The sequence below is a fragment of the Aythya marila genome (assembly GCF_965140915.1).
Source record: "Aythya marila genome assembly, chromosome: 15".
In the NCBI taxonomy this organism is placed as follows: domain Eukaryota; kingdom Metazoa; phylum Chordata; class Aves; order Anseriformes; family Anatidae; genus Aythya; species Aythya marila.
Genome location: NC_139056.1, coordinates 12,371,072 through 12,395,029, shown reverse-complemented (window position 1 = coordinate 12,395,029; position 23,958 = coordinate 12,371,072). Strand labels below are relative to the sequence as shown.

At 52.0% G+C, this 23,958-nt stretch overlaps 1 protein-coding gene across 1 annotated transcript in view; it reads right to left on the bottom strand.

Annotated features, from left to right (window-relative positions):
• Positions 1–23,958, bottom strand: part of ELFN1 (extracellular leucine rich repeat and fibronectin type III domain containing 1) — a 76,957-nt gene that overhangs the window by 18,683 nt on the left and 34,316 nt on the right. The window lies entirely within an intron of this gene.

Sequence of the window (23,958 nt, the reverse complement as noted above, 5' to 3'; positions counted from 1 at the left end):
TCTCACACACAGTTGAACATGTTTTGCCAAGCTGGGACCCGTTGCAAGCATCTATTGAATAACTGCAACCAGCAGCAGAGTGAGCCTCATCTAACCCATCCTCATGCACACACACCTGATTGAGTGGCTGAAGACCCCACTGTCACCCAGAGCATTGCTAGCACTTGCTCTGAAGGTGAATTTGCAGCTTTCCAAGGCTCTCTCTTGTTCATGATGGGGCAGGTCCATCCCACGGAGCAGGAGGACGGCGATTCACCCCTCTGCCAGCTGCTGGCTGTGGGCAGGGGCTGCCTAAGGAATACCAAGGTCCAGCAGCTCCTGTCTCTACAGGAAACAGCCAACATCTTAAAAATTGATGGGGGTTCATTTCCTGCCTCTGTGCACTTAAAGCACCAGCTCTGCCATTACCAGCAATGTCCACATTAATTACTATCATAGCCCGAGTACTTTTGTGTGCGCTGCCTCGCCTGCAGAGTCTGTCCCAGCAGTGACCTGCATTTTGTTCCCCTTGAGACCTTGCCCATGGCTGGGATTTCCAGAGCTGCTGCAGGCACGAGAACAAGGCTGGTGCTGGGGTAGCCCCCGGGGAAGAGGAGAGGTAGGAGGAAAGGCAGAATGGTCAGCTCTGGTCCAGGCTCAGAGGCTCACCTGGAGCATGGGGGTTTCCTTTGCCCCCTCCCTGGGTCTCCCTGAGCAGCAGCACCTCTAGGGCTGGGGCTTCTCCACTTCGAGTAAATGACAAATGTTCACTGGGAGCAAGAGGCTAACTCCACGGCGGGGTGGTGGAAGTGCTTCCCCCAGGATGCATCAAGTCCCTTTAGATCTGAGCCCCAGGAGCCAGCCTTCAGCTTTCCGCCAGTAAGTCCTTCTGGACAGAAACCTCCTGTTTTTAACAAAAAAAAAAATCTAGGCATGGAAAAATGCCCACCTCACCCAAACACAGCTCCTAGGGATGGGGCCAGGCCATGCTGGTCTGCTTTTCAGTACCCTGTGGACTGAAGAAAATTACTAATTCTCATCTTTTTTTCCTTTCCTTTTTTTTTTTTTTCATGAAATGATGATTATCCAGTGTTAAACACAAATGTGTCTTAGACTGTGAAATGATGTGCATGAAAGAGATAAAACACTAAAAACTTAAGAGGCAATGGGAGCCAGAAACTTAAAGGATCATTGAAAAGCCCTCTTCAGCATGGACCAAATGGCATCCAACCCATGTATCACACAGCCTTGTCAAAAGCCTGACCGAGGGTGTACTTCAAGTACATGAACCCACCAAAATGAGGACTGGGAGGAGACTGACAAGACACAACCTACACTCAGGACACTTCACTGTTGCCATTTTCAGTTCACCTCCAAACCCCATGGGAGCCACCAGGCCTACTGGTGACTGGTGGCAGTTCCTCAGAAAAAGGTCTAGGAATTATATCGGGTTAGGGCTGGGCATGAGTTATCAGTGCCGCATCAAGAGGCAGACAGTGCCTGGGGTGTGCGAGCAGCAGCGCAGTCTACAAGGCTCTCTAGATCATCTTTCTGTCCCGTTCAGAGCTGGTGAGGTCTGTGCTGGAGCAGGGTCTGAGCTCATATCAAAAGGGAGGCAGCGCTGCTGCAGACAGCACGGGGGAAACACTGAGAATGATCAGAGGTCTAGGAGACATGACCTACAAAGAAAGATTGAAAGAACTGGGTTATTTAGCCTAAAAGAGATGATGGAAGAAGAGATGTGATAACAGTCTTCAAGTGCTTAAAAGGCAGCTGCCAAGAGGAAGAGAATAATCTGTTCTTTATGTCCATGGTGGACAGGACAAGAAATAATCGGCTTAAATTACAGCGAGAGAAATCAGGTTAGACACTGGGACAAAAGCAGCGAGGCCAAGGCTTGGCAGAGCATGGCAGTGGTTCACTTGGGAGCTAGAGGGGGGGCTGTCACCCGCAGGGTTGGGACAGGTTGGCAAACACCTCTTGGGATCACCATGGGGAGAGGCCGATGTGCTGGGGCAGGACTGCATCCTCTGCATGTCCTATGGTGAGATAAACAGGAGGTTTGGTGCTACTGGGTGGCCCAAAGTGAGGTCATTCTGCAGTGATTGCTACCGCAGGGTGGGTGAATCCCAGCCACCTCGGCTTGTAAGAACTTTCAAGACAGCAACAATTGATTTTTGTTGGGGCACAAGTCAACATTTTGGGTTATTTCCTTGCAGTAAAGAAATATTTCAAAATGGATTTTTTCTCCTCCTTCTATTTCAGTCACCCTGTTGCAATACGGAGCTGAGCACCCAGCCATACCACGCAGACAAGCCAAAATAACACAGTCCAAACTGCACCTGCTTGATAACCTCCTTGCTCAAAACATCAATGCAATCGAGCTCTTCCCTCCAAACAATTAGGTGGAGTTGAACCACAGCTTTCTGAGCAAACAGACTTGCCCTGAGATGTTTTTGAACCGGCTCAGAGGATTCTTGCCACCGGAGAGGCAAGAAGAAGGAAAAACCAGGCAGCCACGTGTCTGGGAGCAGCGCTGCTCGAGCTGCTTCCAGCGGCAGCACTGCGGTGCTGAGTGCGCACCACTGGCTGAAGACTGAGAGATGCTGTGTTCTTGGGAGAAATGATTATTACCCCCCGGATTCCAAAAGCAATCCTTTATTTTAAAACCTGACTCCTAATTCATTTTATATTTACCCATAAAATCTTGGCCGGGGTTTCTGAGAGCTGCGGTCTCTCGGAAAGGCCAAGTTTCCAAAGGAGCTGACTCAGCAGAAGCTCTCCTGATTGAAGCGGTGCCTCTGAGTTTATGCCACCCCTGGGCAGGGATGGAAACAGAGGAGCTGGACCCTCACCTGGCTTTGTTTTCTCTGCAGGCTCTCGGCTATGTGAAGCAAACCTTGCTGCTGACCTTCAGGGCTGGGAAGAGGGGCTGGCGAAGTGGAGGAGAGCAGAAGACTCCCTGCTTGCTTCCCCCCTGCTGCATATCCCAACTTCTGCTCACTTAAAGTTTAGTACATCTGAGATGAGAATCAAAAGAATGAAGAAAAATAAGAAATAAAAACAACAACAGCAAAAAGATTAAAACCCTGTAAAGTGATTTATTTTCAGCCTCAGTGCCCAGCATCAGCCTCAAGGAGGGGGCTTTGGGATGCAATTAATACCCAGCTTATTAAATCAGCCCCCTGGTTCTACCCGGGATGCTGTGGGACTGGTGAGCCCTGCCTGGGGTGAGATGCTCCCAGCTTCCTCCCACACCACAACGGGAGCACACTGGGGCTTGGACTAATTTTAACGTAGCCCCTGGTGCCGAGCTTGCTTCAGCTTTTCTTTTCCCAGGTTGCTGATTGCCCTAGTTGTGCCTGTGGCTCCTGGGCATGATGGCAGCAAGTCGCTCTTGTTCGTGTTTGCAGGGCAGTGCTGTCCCAAGCTGCCCTCACAGGGGAGATGAGGTCTCCTCTGCAGTGCAAGAGCCTGGCCTTCATCCTTGGGCTCTCCTGGGCTGGAAGGAGAAGAGGGGTCACCGAGGATGGCCAGGGCCAGCCACCATGCCAGTGTGGCACTGCAGAGCCCAGCGGGATCCTGTCCCAGGTGGACCAAGCTTCCTTTACTTAAAGGAAAAAATAATTGTAGGATCAAGAGAAAACTAGAAGAGCACTGGACGTTGACCATCTTGTACCTCAGTGAGGGCCTGCTTCTGATCCCTGTTATAAGGCATTTGAGTGGTGGCCAGGCTATGAGGCACAGCCAAAGCTTTTTGGCCTGACAGCTCATTCCACATACAAGCAGAGCCTGAAAGACAGTTCAGAGCCGCATAACAAGAGTGGGCTAATAGCAAAGTACACAGTGAAACCCTAATGAGAACACCCATATCTCCTAAGTCCAGCTTTGTTCAGAAAGCCAAGAATACAGCAGTGAGTCAATTTGTGTCTGACGGCCATAACGAACATGCCACTGGAGATGCCCAGAAGGAATAATGCCATAAATTGGCAAGGTGGCAGCTCCATTCATCAGCCCAAACAAGAGCTGGTCATCCATAATCCAGCAGTATCAAAGGCCAGTCCAGCAGCTCCAGTGTTATTTCCACCTGAAAGTATAGGTGGAAACACTCGAACTCTGCCAGCAGCCCCAGCAGATGTGTCCCTGCAGTGAGAGCCAGCACTGGAAGGCTGCACAAAAGGGTATAAAGTGGAATTAATTTGCTGGAGCAGAAGCTGAGAATTGCTAGGCGACTCAAACCTCTTCCACCACCAAGTCCTCTGCAGAAGGCAGCGAGCACGTGCTGGCGACACGCATCAATGACAACCCATGGAGGAGGTGGGCAGCCCCAAACCTACGTGTTGGGTGCCCTACACCTGGACAGGCTCCAGCCTGAGCCAAAACGTGGTGCCCATGGGGTTTGTGCTGCAGGAACAGAGACCTCCCCTCAAGCATTGCATCCTGCCACAGCTCCAAGCTCCTTTCCTGGGGGGAAAAAGCTGTGTGCAGGGGGGTTTTATCCCCATGGTGGTGGCTGCGGGGACTAGAGCAGTGAGTCCCCAGTGAGGACCTTTTCCCCAGCTAGTTTATAAGGGAAATGGGGTGATCTGAACCCAGTGAGCCTTGGATCACTGTGCTGTGTTACTCATGTAGCAGCTAATGGAGCTCATTCAATCCATAAAGATTTTAAGTCAGGGGTTTGATGTTAATTATGGACCAAAACATTTAATAGCCCGTTACACTTCCACGAGGCATTTTTTTAATTAAAAAATGATATATTGCACAAAAGGGAAAAAAACAGAAGGGAATAATTGAAGATTGTTTTATTCCAGAATGACCTGAGGCAGGAAAGGCAGCGAGGAGCTGGCGTGTCGGGGAACGTGATGGCAACGCCGCGAGCCGGGACAGCTGCATGGGAAGAGCGGGCAGGGAGCAGCCACAGCAGGTCGGTGGGCTTCCATCTCAGGGGTCTGGCCACCACGCTGGCCTTCCTTCCCTACCTGTTGAATCATTTGCCCGTGCTGCAGAAGACCTTGGTTCAAGCCCTTCTTTCTGAGTCCCTATGAGCTGTCTCTCAGGAAAAGCAGCTAAACCCCCAGGGTAGAAATTAGTCTGGAATATGTCAGGGATGAAGAAAATCTGACCTGTCTCTCTCTGACACTGCTTTTAAAGATGCGTTGGAGCAGGGGCTGGCCTGAGATGCATTCAAATAGCCTCTGCAAAGTGGAAGGTCTTCAGCAGAGCAAAGCAACGCCTCCCATGCCCACCCCACCTCCAAGGGTGCTCGTTGGATGGTGGCAAGGGACAGCAAAGGGGAGCCATGGAGGGAGCAGCTCCACCTGGGAGGTTGTTACCTAGCTAATGCAAGAGGGGAGGAAGAAAATTGAATGGAAACATGGCCTGGGGGTGCCCAGGAAAAGTTAGGGCACATTAGAAGGAGCTGGAGAACAGTCCCCAAGTGCCTGGCCATGGTCAGGCCTGTCCAAGCCCTCCTATGGCCCCAGCTCTGCGCCTCGCTGTTGCTCGCTTCCCCCAACTCTACACTGGGAATAATATTATTCCCTCCTTACAGGGTTTCGAGATGCTCAGTTACTATGGTGATGGGGCCATAAAAGTACCGAAGATAGCAAGAACAATAATAATATCAGACATGGTAGGAGCCAAATAATTGCATTTAGGGCACGCACGCCACACAGAACGGAGAGCCACCTCCGTGCACCACACCTCTCCAGCTCCAAAGACAACTTGTTATACCAACGGGCTGGCAGCACTACTCAGAGGGCTCATTTCCAATTCCCGCGACGTCCACCCAAATGCGAGGAGCGGCCGCCAGCGCCCGCGGCTCCACGCCCAGTCCTACCTCTGCAACAAGGGGGGAGCAGCGGGGCCCGCGGCCCCTGGCCGATGCACAACTCCAACGTTTTGCGCACCAGCGCTCTCACACAAAGTCCCCGCAGATGTTCGCCCGCCGCATTGTTCGGCCAGCTGAGCGTTTTCACCCCCCCGGCGTGGCAATTCGAGCCCAGCACACAATGCTGCTGGCGGCTTGGCTCCTTTGTGTCTGCCGAGCGCAGCGCTTGCCTCGTTATTATTATTATTTTTTAATTTCTGGGTTTTAATTGAAAAAAAAAATGTATAACATCTGCGGCTGCTTAATAACACCTGTGTGAGACAAGGCTGCTTTTCAGCAGCAATTGTCACAGCGTTCCCGTCTGGGCAATGCCGAGCTGGTGCTGTGTGGCCTCCGTTGAACTGCTCAGGCAGGAGCGATCCTCAGAGGGCATGTAATTAACAGGCGATGCAAAACGAGACACCATTAAAAAAAATCTGAGCGACATCCCTTCTAACAAGGGGAAAGCTCAGAGATGTGCGGGTGATGAGTTTGCACTGTCTCTTTGGCCCCAATGCCTGCCGGTAGTTGTGTGGAGTGCCGGATACCTCCCCAGCCCAGGGATTTGGCTTCTTCTTCTTCTTTGCTGGTGATGTTCACACCCCAGACCTCCCTGGACACCCACCTCCTTCACCACAACACCTAGAGCCCCAGCACCCCCAGGGAGAGTAACAGGATCCCTAAGCTTGTTGCTGGTGTTGCCACCTAAATCCTCAGGATTTTGGCAGCGCTGGGTGCCAAGGCTCCCACCACGGGCTGCCTCCTTACAGCACCTCCAGCCAGGGGAGCGGTTTTGGCCAGGGAAAAAAAAAAAGGAGCAGCAGCTCAACCATTTCCACGTGCAGCCCTGTGTCTGTGCAGCTCTGCAAAGCCCCAGGTAACCCAGGGTATTTAAGCAGCTCCCCCCGCCTTGCACATCCCTGCCGCAGCCCCTGCCGCTCTCCCCTTTGGCTCAGCTGACGCATTCAGGCTCCGAATTCCCCTCATCTCTCAGAGTACATTAAAAATCAATGTAATTACACAGCAAACATTAATTATGATCAAAAATGCAACTGAGAGGGATTGATTTGGAGGAGAGCACCAGGCTGCAGCCAGCCACCAAACTGCTGAAAATCAGCTCAGTGAAGCCACAGGGATGTAACAGCAAAGCATCCCTGGAGACACCTGGGTGGATGGTTTTGGTTTCTGATTTGTTTTATTGCAGGCACAGGGATGGGTATGAGCCCCATGTGGATGGAGGAGCTTCCTGGTGGGCATGTCCCACCAGCAGCCATGCCACCCTGCCCAGAGCTTGGGGTGCCCCCAGGTCACTCCCTCTGCGTGAGCCACATGTGAGCACCCCATCAGCCCTCGGCCCTGCTGTTGGGGCAGGGTGCCCTGGCCCTAAAGGTTTCTGCACAATCAGTCACGGAATCACCACAGGCACATCAGTGGGATGGGTGGTGCGGACCCTTCTCAGATGTTACCACGGGCAGCTTGCTCATGGCAAAGTAATCTCCAATTTCTCATGGCAAAGCCATTCCCATTGCCAACTTCTCCTAAGACTGGGAGTCTTAGACCCCAGTCGGCTCTTTAGGATCTTGAAGCCCTCCAGGAACGGGGCTCCCATGCACCCTTTACAGCCTGCACCATCTCATGGCCAACCTTACTCTTAGGAAGCTTTCCCCAGACATCTAACCCATGATCTCCTGGCTGTACTTTAAACCCATTACATCCTATCCAACCATCTACCAATTGATCACCATCATCTTTATAACTGCCTCTTCCATGCTGGATGAACGTTACACATCCTCCTGCCTTCAGCTGTTTCTGTCCCGGAGCACAAACCCAACACCTGCAGTCTATCTTCCTGGAGCATGTTTTCCAAACTCTCTGAACTCTCTCAATTTGTCTGAATCGCTGAAAGTTGTGATGGCCAAACTCGGAGATATATGTCTCCTGCTGATGCCTCACCAGCGCTGAATAGAGCCAAATAAATTACCTTGCTGTCTTCCACCCGAAACTATTAATACATCTCCGGGCAAGATGTGCCTTTTCTTTCCTTTCCTAAAGCATCAGGTTATTGTCTGCTGCTCAGTTTGAGGGCTACTCTGCTGCCTGAGCCTTGGCCGCTCTCCTGCTGGCTTACCAGTTCTTCCCCATCTTATATCTGCGATTTTGATATCGCCTTCCTAAGTGAAGCACTTTGCACTTGACTTTATTGAATTTCAGTGTATTGATTTCAGGCCATTTCTCCAATTTATCAAGATCATTTTTCTCTGAGAAATCTTGCAGCAGCTTGTCTTGCATCTGCTCTGTTGACAAAAGGTCTTTAGTCCTTGGGGCTATCAAGCCAGGACTTTGAAGAAGGCCTTAAAAGAGTCAGAAAGAACCACACAGGGGGCATGGGGACAGCAGATGATAGAGGTTTTATCCGCTGTAAGATGCTGGGACCCTGCTGCAGCCCTGGGGACAGCCTTGGTGGTGGGAAGGTGGAGGGGAGATGAGCCTGGGATTTAAGGTTTTCTCTTTCTTTTGGGGCTGATGTGTGGTGAGCTGCCCACTTCCCTCTTTGGGGCTCACCAGTGGGCCATGGGAAGCCCTGCAGCATCAGATGTTAATGGCACTATTTGGGGACAGCAAAAACTGGTCTAAGACAGAGACTGGAGTCCACCCTGGTGTGCACCAACCACGTTAGAGGTTTTATTGCTATAATTGCTCCACTGCAGAGGAAGGGGCCTGGGAAGCAGGTGCTTGTCCTACAGTATAGGAAACAGCTCATGACCCTTCTGTTTGGGCACACTACAAAACTACGAGATTTTTGGGGAGCACCCACCCACAGAACCCCCTCCTGCCCTGCATTCTCCCACTGGCATGCCAACAGCACCTTCCCCTGCCTCCTTCTGTCTCCCAAGGCAGGCTGCAGCTCAGGCAACAAAAACACGGGTACCAGGAGGAAATTCCTAGAAAACCATGCAGGAAAGCACCTCCTGCAGAGCTTCCTCCTAAGAAGCCCCTGTTCTTCCATGGGGGGCAGGCAAAACGGGCAAGCTTCAGCTGTGAGCACTGCGGGAGGGCTGGGGAAAGCGCCGGGAGGGAGAGGCAAACAACCCCGGGGAGGGGGCAAAGCAGAGGCGTAATGGGGGGCCAGAACAGCTTGGGAGTGAAAATTGGTTCCTTGGGAAAAGGCTGGCAGGTCTCAACTGGAAAAGGGGTGGCAAGGGAGAGATGGGCGAGCTCCTCTGGGTGGGGAGAGCTTGGGAAGAGGAGAGTAGCAGGGGATGGGTAAAGCCGTACGAGCTCACCCTGGCCCTTGACATGGTAATGATGCAGACACAGATGTGTGATAAGCCTTGCTCTGCACACACTTTAAAATCTAAGTAGCTTATGAATAAGTAATAATCCCTATTCCCAGTGCCATAATCTATATTTAATTAAGAAAATAACTAAACGGTGGGAGTAAAAGGGGCTATGTGGGGAAACGGAGACAGAAGCACTGTGAGATAAGCAGCAGTAAGAAGGGGAACAAAAGCTTAGCATGGCTGTGGCAGCAGAGCCGAGGCTGCTGGGCTGGTCATGGACTTGAGGCAGCTTGCAGAAGATGTGTCTAATGCAAAGTCTGCCACAAGCAGCTTGGGTCAACAGGAGGGCTGAAGGTTGGGCAACTGGGTCATTCGTGTGCAAGCAGGACTCTGTTTTCTCTCCTATTCAGTCCTGGTGGTGATGGCGGACCGTGCATGGAAAGTGATTCTCTGATGTGCCAAAGCAGCCCACACCCTACATGGGAGCATTCAAGAGCACCCAGACCAGAGCCTCCAGTACTAGTGCAGCAAGCTGTTTGGCACCTGCACCTTACAAAGTTTATATGATAAAGTTTCCAAAGCCAGGATGCTCTGAATGCCTTGCACTGGGAGAAGAAAGCAAGCCCTGCTAGCTGACTGGCACCCTGGGCTGGCATGTGAGCACAATCCATGCTGCTGCACAGGAAGGGGCCCTGCCAGGCCAATGCTGGGCCAATGCCCAAAGCGTGTAGAGATGTTCATGTTATGCCTGCAAGAGCTTGTCAGCCCTGTCCAGAACCTCAGCACCACTCTGCTGGATCTCCTCATGCCCCTTTCCTTCTCCCATCACCTCAGCACCATGGGCACCAGCTACCTTTCAGAGGTCTCTGCCAACGTGGGAGCAGCGCCAGGCTGAAGACAGAGTCTGGCTTTCCTGCTGGTCTCCATGCAGAGTGCTGCAGATGGTGCTGCGGGCAGCTCTGATCAGCCTCCACTCTGGACAAGGGAGAGCACGGCAGGCAGCAGTGCGGCCATAGGTGTCCCAGGGACTCTGCATCTGTGTGCAGGGCCCTTCCAACACCACCAAGAGAACAACCCGGCTACAGCCCCACACCTTTCCCACCTGGGATCTTCCACAGATGCTCCAAAGCATTGCTGCAGCCTCGCTGATTGAACTGAGCTTTGCTTCTCATTTCACTGAGGGGTCTGCAGGTCCCCTCCTGCTTCCCTGGGTTATCAGCAGTGGAACCGAGAGCACGTCTTAAAGACTTGGTTAAAGAAAACAAACAAACAAAAAATCTCAATCCACATGCTATACTTTATAAATAGACCGTCTGGTTTTTAAATTGAAAAACAACAATAATCACTGCTAAGAGCCCGCTGAACAAAAGCAGCCTTATTGCCACTGGGACAGATTCATTTTCACCAACAGAAACAAAAATATTTTTCAAACTGCTCTCGAGCTCCCAAAGTTGCTAATGTCCTGCTGCTTCACATCAGCTCTGCCATCAGTTTCCAGCTGCACTCTTCCCCTCTAGCCGCTGTAGTGCAGCAGGGCGATGGGAGGGCTGGAGAAACCAGTGTTGTGCCCTGGTGGAGCTGGGGAGCAGGGATGGGACAGGCTGTGTTGTGATGGGCACAGCCAGTTGGGATAGCTTGGCTTTCTAGTTCTGTCAAAAGGGAAAAGCACAATTTCCAGAGAGGAGCTGGTGTGTACAGAGCTCCTCTGCTCACTGTGGGCACCTGCCACTGAAAAGATGCTGTGCTAAGAGATGTGGTCCCCAGCAGCCCGGTGGGCAGGCACCCAAGTTGCAGGGACTTCTTAGATTTGGGTTATTGAGGGGGGTCATCTGAGATAACTCTGTTTCTCCTTCCCATCACAGCTGCCACACTGCTGCTGGCGAGGTCCAGAGATGGGCACTGAGTGTGCTGAGAGGCCTGAAAAGGTTGGGAGTGGAAGAACGGGATCCCCAAAATGTCCTGTCCTCCACTCCCTGACCAGACAAGTGGCTGGAGCAGGGAGATGGGGCTGCAGAAACTGCCCTGTGGAGCAAGGTGCGCCTCAGCAGGATGAAGAGCATCACTACCAGGCGTCAGGGCTGGCAGAGAGTGTTGGGTTATCCCAGTGCATGGGCTGCTCCGAACTAGGTCCCACTCAAAGCTGTGGTGGGGAATTACCCCTTGCAGGAACATCATGAGGAGTCCAGAGAGTGCTGAGCAGGCTGAGAACTCGTAGAGCACAGACACGTGAAAGGGAAATGAAAGCAGCCGCGTGCTGAAGTCCTGAAATCTTTGCTTCCTCTCCTCCCAGTCCATCACATGGGGATCTCACTGGGAACCCAGTGCTAAAATCCAGTCTGCCCTAAGCAGCAGGGCACTGCCCAGAGCCAGGCACCTTGAGCAGGTGGGGGAGCGGAGCGGTGGAGCTCATGCTATTTTCCCTGGGTTTTGGTGCCTGAGTCAGAGCGCTGGGCAGCATTAGCCATTACCGATCCAGAGCCAGCATCTGAACGTCTGCAGAAGCAACTCTCACTTGCTGGATCCTCGCCTGGGCGCTGTGTCAGGCCCGGCTGCCAGCAGGCTCACGCAGTTGGCCTGCCCCATGTTATGATCAGAGCAAACAATGCAGGGCTGCGGGTGTCCCGCTGTCCTGGCCACACCAACACTTATCCCGAGCATGGCACTGCAGTGGGGACGTGAGGGGAAATGGGGCCGAGAGGGTCTGCTCTGTGCCAGAGTCTGAACACAGCCTTTAGGAAGGAAGCAGGGACCTCTAAGTTTGACCTAACAAAGGTTGCTGACTGCTCTGTGTTGGAAGATGTCTTTCTGAGTGCAGCACGCAGTTGCAAATGTTGCAGAGAGATAAGAAAGGTGCAGCCTTAGAGGTGGAGGAGAAAGGAAAGGAACAAAAACAATTTAATAATGAATATATTATGTAGACATGTCATGCCCCTTGCCTGCTGGCATGGATTAATATCCATAAATCAAAGAGGAAGGGACTGTTTTTAATGCTGGAGATGGAGGCTGGTCCTTAGAAAATTGCTAAGGGGGCATTAATAAGGAGAGACATCTGGGAACGGCTCCAGGTGCATTGGCTGCATGCACGGGAAATTCTGCAGAACTGGTGTCAGCTAAAATGTATCCCTGTGCTATGGACACACGTGGTCCGAGGGGACAAGTGTGGGGACCACGGGGGACATGTGCAGGCCTTGGTCAGGCTCTGGAGGATGGTGGACGGCTCCTTGGTGCTCAGCTCCACAGGGAGCTGCCGGCCTTCCTGCCTCCGGGCCTGGCCTTGTGCACCAGGCCTCGTTTTTTGACTTTTATCAACAAGAAGGTCCCCACTAAGTTGTGACCCTGAGTAAGGAGAGCAGCACTTCTCCCAGTAAGCACCATGTCAGCCAGAGGCAAGGACAGGCCCCAGGTACCAGAAGGAGCCCTCCAAATGTGAAAGATGTGGCTCTGAGGTTACACAGAAGGGCTTGAGGACACACGCTTGAAGCGTAGAGTAGCAGCTCTCCAAAACACTCCTGGAGCCCACCACATGTGCAAGAGACAATTGCTTCATGGATTGTAAGGCCCAGGCAGGACAAGATCCTACCAGCATTTCTCAGGGACATGAAGCCATGCTGAGATAGCCCAACACAACCTCTCATGTCCCCATGTAGGGCTTTGTATGGCCGGGGCTGCTGCTGAGAAGGGAGAACCTCTGCTCACAGCATGGCTTGCTAAGGAGAGGGTACTGAGCACTGGGATTTCATTAATCACATTTTGCACACATTTTCAAAATCCTAGAAAATCCCCTCTTTTTAAGAACACCGCCCTCGCCTTCCCCTCTCCATCCTGCCCCATAAGCTGGCACCCACGTCTTATGGTGCCTGCGTTCCCCCTGGGCCCTGCCTTCCCCTCGCGCTGACCCACTTTAAGCCGCTGGATTGCCAGCCGAGGGGAAGAGGCCAGATTCACGGAAGAAATGTGCAGCACCATGGAGAAAGCCGGGGAGGAGCGAGCAGGAGCAGCCCCCACGGCCACGCACACGTTCACGCATGGGGAGAGGCGAGAAAGCTGCCAGGGAGAGGGCTGGCAGCAAGGGATGCTAAACAAGCATGTGTTCACGGTACGAGAGGATTAGAGGGGAAAGGGAGAAAGAAGGAGATGAAGGAAGGCAGCAGGAGGAAAACCGCTGGGGAGCTGAGCAAATGACCCACGCTGCAGCACCGCTGCTGTTTTTCAGGGGGTTTCTTTGAGCTGCCAAGAGGGGAAAAGGAGGCATGGAGGAGGCTGAGCATTCAGAGATGCCTCAGCATTTTGGGGCATATTGGCAGTGAGCAAGCAGCTCCTCCGAGGCTCTCCCTTTGGCCAGCGGAGCAGCCCGAAGGCCCAGTAGTGGGGCAGGAGAGGTGCTGTGGGATGGGAACCCCAAGAAAGAGATCCCTGGGGCTGCTCTGAGCAAACCCACGCAGTGACACGAGTGAGCTGTGCCGGGGCTGAGCTCGCAGGCAGACAGGCTTAGTGCTCAGAGAGCTGGGAATTGCTGTCTGTCTGCGTCTCTCCCTGTTTTCCCTGATTTTATTGTGTTTTGTTTAATTGAATCACACACACACATGCACACAAAGCCCTGACTCGTGGTGCAAACTCCGCAAGGAGACGAGCAGCAAGTTAACGAGGAGGGAGAGGAGCAGGCAGGAGGAGAGAGGCAGGAGGAGAAACCTGCAGGGAGGGCAGAGGGAGAGGTAGGAGGCTGGGGTGCAGGGGCACAGCTCCGCTCCTGGGCATCCTGCTATCACCTCTCCCTGCAGCCTAAGCTCCTGAAGATGAGCAAAAAAACCCTCAGGACACAGGACCCTGTCCCAGCCCACCTGGGGAGCACTGCTTCATTTTTTGATGCTGCTTACCCGCAGCCCGGGCTGCGAGGAAAGCTGAGGGCCAGGCAGATCAGCTGCCCCATGAGCCCAGCTGCTATTCAGCGCTGGGAAATGCGAGGTTAAAGGACATGAGCATCCTGCCCAGCCTTGCTGTGACAGGCCTCGCATGTGCTTAGTCACATCGAGCTACGAAACCACTCTGGAAACCAAGACATTTATTCAAAGGAACAGCAGCACCACACACACGTCTGCCTGCGCGAAGGAGAACTTCAAAAGGGCTGACAGCCACCGAGCCCAGCAGTAACCTTTGGCTAATTAGCTGTCTTGATTTCCTTGCAGTTTATTTTTACACTTCTCGTGCTCTGAAATGCATTTACTGTAATGTCAGAAAGGTCATGGTAAATAAAAAGCTTCCTAGCAATAACTATATCCACCCCACCGGGCTTTGGGGACTGCTGGCTGTGGCTTGGCGTGGGACAGGCAGGCTGACAATGCTCTGCTGGGGCTTTTGTCTTGCAGGAGACTTGTTGAGACTGTGCTGGTGGCAATGATGAGGGCTCCTGGGGCAAAGCCGGTACTTCCATGGAGGAAAATGAGCACAGAGTAAATGAGCACATGTAGAAGTGCTTTTCTGGGGTCAAGTCACAGTGGCCAAGGCAATATGGAGGTCCCAGGAAGCCTGGGAGATGCAGAGCAAGCACTGGAAGGAGAGACGATGGGAGTGATGCTGAACCTGCAGAGAGGATCAGATGGGCCTCCTGTACCCCCAGCAGGATAATCCCTGCACATGCCAGTCCCACCGATGACTTCCATTTGGCCAAGACATTGGGGTTAAACCAGGGGTGAACACAGCACGAGATGTCGCTGCTCCTCCCTGGGGCACACAGCCCATGCTGTGGGCAGCTTGCAGAACATCTGCCTCCTACCACCTCCTGTGAGCTCCGGACTGGAGCAGAGGCATGAGAGCAGGCTGAGCCACACCAGAAAATACAAAGGGTAAGAAAACAACTTCATTATCTCCGGGCTGTGACCTCCAATGCAAACCACTCGATATGTGGCTCCCCCTGGACTGTGCACAGAGAAGATCAGTGGAAGGAAGTGCAGTGCTGGGAAGAGACTGTTGCATTAATGATCAGAAATGAAGCCCCTCTCTGCCCCTGGAACAGCATTATGCTGCCAAGGATACCTCGGAACACCTGCAGATGGGTGGCAGGCACCCGAGCACTTCAAACAGCCTTCCCTCCTGGTCTGCTGGGCTCTGCCTGCCTGTCTGGGTGTCAGCTTTTAGGACAGCACAGGTACTTGTCGGAGAACTCAGTGCCAATTAAAAGGCAGGATGTTTTTCCTTTGAACTGCAGAGAAACAAAGCCTGTGAATTCAACCTTTGACTTTTTTTTTTTTTTTTCCCCCTGAAATGGTGTCAGGAGTAGAAGAGACAGAACAGCACTGAGAGCAGTTGCTGTTGAAAGCTGCTGGCTCTTTTGGCACGCTGCTTGAACTGCACTAGTGGAGGCTGTGCTGGATTCGGTAGCACAGCTGTTTAGCTCCAGATCTTTAATTTAAAGGGTCAAATCATTACAAACTCTCTCAGAGAAGTTAATAGGAAGTTTACCTTTGCCTCAGCTATGTAAAACCAACAAGAAATTCCCCGCTGCCCATAGTGATACACTTTCCCATTGAAACACTTTCCCTTTTCCCACGCCAAGCATCCCTTCCTGCAAGGCAAGCTCTTGTTATATTTTTAAACCCGCTCTTGCATTTAAAGCTTACACTGCCTGATCAGAACCAAAATGTCTCAGGTGGCTGTTAATAAGACCAGGGGCTTGATTTCGGGGCTGACAAGTGCCCCCTGCTCCACTCCTGGCAAGGAGGTGCCTGCAGCACCCCAGCCCTTAGATCCCTGGCCCTTTTACTGCCCTAACCCATGTAACTCGGATAAATGGGGGGACACCTGTGTAATCCTGCCCTCCTGCGTGGCCAGCCCCGTGATGTAATGCAGGGACCATTTAAAGGAGTTGTAAAGGGAAGGTCCTGAGCTCCTAGGTCATGCCTATATGGTGCACATACATTATTTATACCCCACATGACAGCTGCTGGCTGCATCTACAGACTCCCTCCAGTGACGCCTCTCTCTGAGTCATGGCTGCGTAACACTCCTTGACAGACCTGGGGGATGAGAGACGTGGTAAAACCCCCAACATGGGGATTTCATCAACGGTGCAGCAATTACCAGATAACAGCTTCCTCTCCCTTTCGGATCCGGGGGTGGAGGGAGAGCTGGGGCTGCTCCAACCCCGCTCCTGCAGCTCTCACCCCAGAGGGTGGCAGGGATATGGGGTCCAGACCCACAGATACCATGTGTCTGTGCGTGTCCATGGCCCCTGCTTTGTGGGGCTGCATTTTGGGTGTCTGAGTTTGCTGCTTGCCAAGGAGCTGGGGAGCTCGGCGAGGAGCCGGTGGGTGGACTTGAGTGGGATTTCTCCTGCAAGAAGAGCTCTGACAATTCTCCACGCATGCCCAGCTGCGTAAGTCACTCTTCATTTGGCTGGCACTCAAGATCCTCATGCGAGACTTGCAGAGGATGCTGCATCCAAATGGGGGGGAAATCTCCCTGTGTATCCTCATGCATGGGCTGCGTCAAGCCTGAGCGCACCACGTTATGCCAGGCAAAATGAAGAGGGGTCACTGGGACAGTACCAGCAGCCTGTCCTGCCACCACATCAACCCCTCCTGATTATCTCCCTTCTCTCACTGCCATCCTCCTTGTTTTCCCCAGGACTTTTACCTGCTCTGAACCTGCCACTGCACCAGCTGTCCTAGAGGTGAGCAGGAGCATCCTGATGGACACAACAGCCACTTCCAGCAGCAGGCACCCAGCACTTCAGAGGGCATTCACTCTTACAGCCACCATTTCCACCAGTCCTTGAGGCTGGACTGGAGCTTTTCCACCTGTCCAGCCCCAACCGAGGGGGATAAATGCAAGGAACCAGTGCCTGGGTACAGTCCTGCCCAGCACCACTGGGCTCTGCTGCCTGGAAAGCAGCATGGGGTGAAGACTGCCCCATCCCACCCTATTCTGGGAATAGGGACAAGGAGCAAGACATCATTCACTTCATAGTAGGTTTGCAAGTGGGAAAATCTGCTCCTTCCAACTCCACCTCTCTGCAGAGTCAGCAGCTCTCCCCCCTCATCCTCCCACATTACATTTTATTCTATAAGTGCAAAGCAATTTCCATTGAGGTTAGGGACACTGAAGCACAGAGAAAGAGGAGAATAATATCTTATCTTCCTTTAATCCTCACCATCCCAAAGGATCCCAGCGCCATTTGCCTTACTTTCTATATGTATGCACAGTTAATTAGCATTACCAGGGAACTGCAGGTATTCTCAGACGTAGTAGAGGGAATATCTTGTAATAGGACGGTAAGCAAATTGTTTCTGCTGTTTCTATTACAGCCAACTTTGATTATCCAGGGTAATGGGATAACAGGGACAAAGCAAAAACATGGATAACATGAAACCTATGCAAATTAAGCGAGAAAAAAAAAAAAAAAAAAGTGATGCTGAGAGTAGTGGAGAAAAGAAAGGTCAGCAACACTGCTTAAGGAGCATGGAGATCCCCGTGCTAGTACCTGGGTACAGAGGTTGTAGAGTTTTTCTGGGCCAGGCTGGGTGCTTCTGCTCCTGGCATGGAGCTGCTCACAGGTAACCGTGGGCCGAGAGTGCACAGCTAAAGATCCTGGCACTGGAGGGGAAGCAGAGACACCCCCTGCATGGTACAGCCAAGTTCCAGCACAGGGAGGGGAGCTGCAGGAAGGCTGAGCATTTCAGAGCCTCCACACGAGGGATTCGTCATTAAAATAAATAAGATTTGGGCACCCAACCCTCCTCCTCCTCCTTCCACGAGCAGGAAGAAGCCCAATTTAAAGGTCAGAATCTTATCGGCTTTTGCTGCGTGTGTACCAGGAAAACTCCTCTCCAAAGAGAAATGCCGCAGCCGCTTGGTGAGCCACGACAGGAGCATCGCTCGCCGAGGAGGTGGAGGCACAGCACCGCTGGTAAAAAGGGAGGGGAGATGCCAAGAGGAGAGAAAAGCCAGCTCCAAAATCTCCGACCAGTGTGGCCCGCACTGGGTGAAGGATTGGCCTAGCAGCACTGGAGCTGCTCTGTAATCCCCCGTCTCAGCAACGACCAGCCTCGCTCTGCTCCGCCAAAGGGGATTTTCAAATCCTCGGCACCGATGTCGTGGAGGCAGCTCTGCAAAATCTCTGCTGGTGGGTGGATGGAAAGGGCACCAGTGGAGATGAGACAGAAAGAAGAGAGGGAGGAATCTTGGAGGAAGACTAACCTTCTTAATAGGTTTTATTGATTTAACCCAAAGAGAGAACAGTAGGGGGAAATTTATGCCATTTAAATGCAAACCGGCAATAAAAATAATCATTAGAGTCATAATCTCAATCTGTTAGCATTTTATGTATAAACGAGCTTAATGGGAAATGTTTTCCATGTAAACTATTTGCATTTACTTAGTAGGAATGAGCCTCTTAAATATAATTCAGTCATTAGCACAGACTTTTTTAAGGGGTTGGTTTTGGTCCTAAATACTTTAAAGTGTCTGATGATGTCTCGTCTCCAATTGAGCCTGACTTGGAAGAGCTCCTGGCCCACCCCAGCCATGATCTGATGCCTGTACCCCTGTGGATATTCCTGTTCCCATGCTGAAAATACGTGTGCATTTTGATGGCAGTCAGAAAACATCATTCTTCACCCAAAATACACTGAGATTTTGTGACTGACCAAGGGGGTCGTATCTCCTGGTCACATCTTGGGGACTTTTGAGAGGAAAAGTGACTTGGAACACATTTTCAGGCCCCTCATTTTCCAGAAGAAGTGAGAAGCATCTGGCCATCTTTCTTCATTTTCTCTCTCGTTAAAGACGAGGAAAACGTGGCTGTGCCCTTTGCAGGGGAGCTGCAGGGCTGGCAGCGAAGGTGCTGGGCAATGTCTGCCCTACAGCCCATGGGGAGGGGAAATCTGGTGTCCTCCTGCAGCTCAGAAGAGGCTTTTCTGGCCACTGTCATGTCCCCAGGATCAGCCTCCGTGGGGACACGGCGCTGCCCACGTGCAGGTTCTCTGGGGAGGTCAGCAGCCCTGTGACTCCCACGCCACATGCATCTCAGCCACAAATAAAGCAACAAATACCCTCTTCTGCCTGGGGACACCTTTTAATCTTCTTGCCAGATTTCCATTCGCTTGTCTGGACTCTCAGCTGGGCCAGGCATGATCTCATTTCACATCCCACCCACAGCGCACCCAAGGCACAAATTTTGTGCCACGTTCTGGAAGGGGCTGGGACTGCCCTCACGCACGGCATCCCATTTCCCCACGACAGCCCAGGTTCTGTCCCCCAGGAGAAAGCATCCCATGGAGGGGCGATGGAGATGCCACCACGGGCTGGCCCAGCAGTCCCAGTCCCCTTGCAGACCTGCTGGTGGCCAGAAAACTGCAGGCAGCGGGTGGCCGAGTGGTGGCTCTCCAGGCAGCACTGGCAGAAGTAAATTCAGCCCCTCGGGAGGTCCCAGCCCCGTGTCCCCAGCCTGAAGCACCGATCCCGGCCCCGATGCACTGCTCCTGGCCGAGCCTCCAAGGACATGCAGGACTTCACGCTGTGTGGGTAATTCAGGCTCACAAGGGGGTTATTAAAATCCATTCAGAGCTAATGTCAGGCTTTCCAGTGTTAATGTCAGTGGCTGAGAGGCACAGCAGGAGGGGGGAGAAGGGCTTTTACTTCCCCGCTTTAATTTCCCAGGTGGGGTGGGAGATGGGGAGGGCGGCAGGTGGGCATCACGGTTTAATCCCACCAGTCCAACATCTTCCTCGGTGTTGCATTTGGCAGTGTTTGTCCCTCGCCGATGGTTCCAGAGGCACATTAGCTGCCAGCATCCCAGCAGGAGAGTCTGCCTGGTGCTGGGAAGGGGCTGATGGTCCTGCTCGGCACAAGGCTCCCTCGGGGTGGGCAGGTGGGGCTGGGCAGCACAGCGAGATGCTGCCCATCTGGCACATGTGGGGCTTCAGACCTCTTCCCCCTGCTCCTCAGGGTCAGGTGAGTCCAGGCCAGCCCCCGGATTTTGCAAAAAATCCGGGTAATTTTAGGATGTATGTGTGGTTACCCTCACAGAGGCTCAGATAAGAGTAATCGGAGCTTCGGGCCATAAGCCGATTCCTGGTGAGTCTCAGGAAGGAATTAGCCCCATCTCCTCCACCCCACACCACCTCACAGCACTTGCACATCTCACGGGACACAGGCTTCCCAATCCTTGCCTCATCACAGGGTGATTAGAGCCCCATACATAAGTCCCATGGGCAGGAGAAGCAGGGTGGGAAGCAGGGGACCCCGGTGCCATGCCCCTGTCCCCCCATCCCCGACACCTCTGCCCTGTTTCTGCCCCACCTGCAGCCTCTGCTGGCAGCGGGGATTCCTCCACGTTGGCTGAGAAATGTGTTGCAGTCTGCAATAGCTCATCCTGGCTGGAAGCTCTTCCTCTGTGTAAATACCGAGTGTACATCAGCGGCCTCATTTCATACTACAGAAGTGCATCGGAAGCAGCTAAGCATGCTTTGTCTGCAGCGTGGATGGCATAAATGATCCGAATTTAACGTGTGGTTATGCAGGCTGAAGCTTTCATTGAGTTTTTAGGTTAGGCGGCACCGTGACTGCAGTCTGACCTCCCGGCTACCGAATTTTACCCATGGATTATAAGCAATTTGACTGTTCAGCTCCATCCTTCTGGTGCACAAAATTTGGTCCAGTTGATAAGCAAGAGGAGCAGCTGCTGGAGGCATGTGGATCACAACTCACCCAAATACCGAGGACCAAAACATTGATGGCATCTCTGAAGGCATCGCAGCAGGTCCTGGCTGGCGACACATCCCCAGCCTGGGGTATTTTGCTTTACTGTGTCTGAATTGTGAAGGTAATGAACGGTTCTGAGGTCAAAGCTGTTACTCAAAAGCAATATTGTCACCACTGTTTCCACCAATAAAAAAAAAAATATATCAAAAATCAGCACTGTTGTAGAAAAGCAAAACCCAGGTGATTGCCCGTGGTTTGCCAGAGGGGTCACTGAGCTGGGTTAGGATGAGAGGACCCCCAAGGAAAGCTGTGGCACTGTCAGCCCAAGGCCCTGGCCGTGTCCTTGCCCTGCTGCCCAGCACCCCTGGGGCACGGTGAGCGGGGACGAGGAGCTGGGAAGGAGCCGCATGTCCCCATGCCTGGCGCCTTGAGCCACGTGGCAGGTTCCCAAGCAGCTGGGAGAGGACAACGCTTTCTTTTGCCAGTTTTCTAATTTATCTAATGAGCAAGAAAATAAATCAAGCTGACAGTCACCCAGGTGGTTCTGAGCCTCTGCCGGCTCCTCACGGTCCCCTTGTTCCTCCAGCCCGTTTTATAGCAGGGTTACGACCCGAGGACGCGGCGATAACTCCTGCTATAATCTTTTCTTTCCTAACGTCACTTAGCAGATGGAGTCATTTAGAGGTGCTCACGTTTAAATGAGCGGCTTGCCCTGAAAGGGACAGAGCTGGGGCTGCTGGCAAGATTTTCGGGATCGTTAGCCTAGAAAACGCTTAGCAGGGGAAGCAGTTGGCAGGCAGATTTCGTGGACATGGCGCCGGCGTCCCCTGCCAGCAAAATTACAAGGCTGAAATCCTGGAGCTGGATGGGGCCAAACTGTTCACAGCAAACAATTTAATTGATGAATGAAGTGGATTGCCCAGAAGATGGTTTTCAGTCATCTGCTCGTTGCGTGAAGCCGCCTGGAGAAGGGTCCGTGCCATCGGGTGCCACCAGCTGCCCGTGTCAGGCACAGGCTGGCCCCGTCTCTGGACCCCTCCTGGGCACCTGCTCCCCAAATGAGCAGCCCAGTGGCATGAGCATGGCCACCTCTGGGCCTGCCTGCTTCTTCTCACCAAAGGTACTCCGCTTTCCTACAGGTCCTGCTGCTCTTCTGCCTCTGCAGCTAGACCAGTGATGTTTGCGTGCTGAGGATCTCAGCGTTGGCTGTTTGAAAGGGAGCCTACCGACATGCAGCAGAACAAAGGCAAACAAAACAGCAACACCTATTTGTCTGCTTCTGCAAGAAGCTCTCGTCTCTATCCCTCTGACCCTCTGGACAATACTGCACAGGCTACCTGCATTGACTCCTTTCATTTGGGCCAATAAAGTAAATTATCTCTCTAGCTCTTGTACATTGAGACAAATGCTTGCAGCCCTTGAAAATAGTCTCTTGTTTGTGAAAAGTCTTCTGAGAAAGGAAGACAAGGGAAAATAACTGCCAAGAAGGGGGGGAACATCGCTCGTGCTGGCTTGGCAGCATTTGACCAAGCCCTTGCAGAGACTGGGAGAAGAAAGAAGGAAGGAGGCAGGGAGCTGAGACCAGTAGCTGCAATCACTGCTCTGCAGGAGCAATATCTCACCGCGTCCACGGAGACCAATCCCAAATTATTCAGCCCAACAGTTTTCAAAACAAACTCTTATTCTGCTGCACTGTGGCAGGCATGAGGCTTTCTCTGCAAGTCCCATTTTACATCTTTGGTAGCTCAGAGCTGGATGGTATAACACTCAATTGTGAAAACCCTGCAGGAGCCTTTGATGCAAACGGGGCTTATCAGCTCAAATAACACAACTGTCTTTTATCCTTTGTGTCCCAAGCCTGCTGTTTTGGCACTCATATTTGTAATTCGTCGCCTGACTCTGGGTCTGGCTCCAGCAGGACGCACGCTGCTGTCTGTCTGTCTGCATCGCTGGGATTTTTGTGGCTGCCCGGAGGGACCCGAGCACCTAAGCTCTGCTTATCTTTGGCGATGCTTGGGCTCCTAATTGGCTAAAAGATATTGTTGAAAGCAGGTCTTAGGAGCTGTAGACTTGCAGGTGCTTTCAGATGACTGTCCCCAGGCCTGCCTGTTCATCTGTCTCGCCCTCCCAGCAGTGACTGCATCCTCGCCAGCCCATCTGGCCCTCGGAGGTGCCCATGCACCTCCTGCACAACCCTTCCTCCCCTCCACGCTGGCTCGAGCCTTTGGACCCGCAAGCTTTTGGCTGGCACTACCTTTTCTTCAAAAAAGGACAAATGAGGTAGAAGAAGAAAAGGTGAAAACATGATAATAGCTGTGGGAAAAGGCAGCTGCTATAGACTTGACAATGCTGGAAATGGAGGCTCGGAGAAAAGTTTTTCTCCTGAAATTATTCTTTTCAATCTCAACAGCACACTGAAGAGAAGTTTAAGCACACTTTTTAACACCTTTTGTACTCAAATTCCAAATTCACCTGTCTACCCAAGCAATAACAGAAATAATCTTTTTTTATCCAGCTGCACATTTTGCTGTAGAAATTTGTTTCCATTAAACTATTCCCTTTTGTCCTCTTAAAAAGCATATTTTAAATAATAACAGTGCAAAAAAAAAATTATACACTATCCAAAAAACCTCAACCCTGTCGACTGTGCACTTTTATACAAAAGTTATCTCTTTCTTTCGACGGATTGATGAAAACCCTTTTCATAATGTCAAGGTAGAGATGAGAAAGAGGGAGAAAATTTCTCAGTGCCCAGCACAGATAGTCATTTCAACAGGAAACACATGGCAAACTCTGGGCTTAGAAAAATAAATAACAGCACTAATGTGAACCTGATGTTCTTTTCCTTCTTTGTAAAACACAATTTTGTACAAGTTTGGGTGGAGGTACACACTGCACTTCTCATCTGGGGGGAAAAAATGCCATATTGCTCAAATCTTAACTGGAGAATGTGAGTTTAAGCTTGAAAAAAATAGTGTTATATTTATATAAATGTACACATATATGCATAACAACGATAACTTCCACTGCCACTTCTCTTTCAGGAGTGCAGCAGCCACAGCTCATCCATTCAAGTTCATTAGGGCTGTGAGAAGCAATGTGAGCAGCACAGCCCTGGATTGCTGCCTGTCT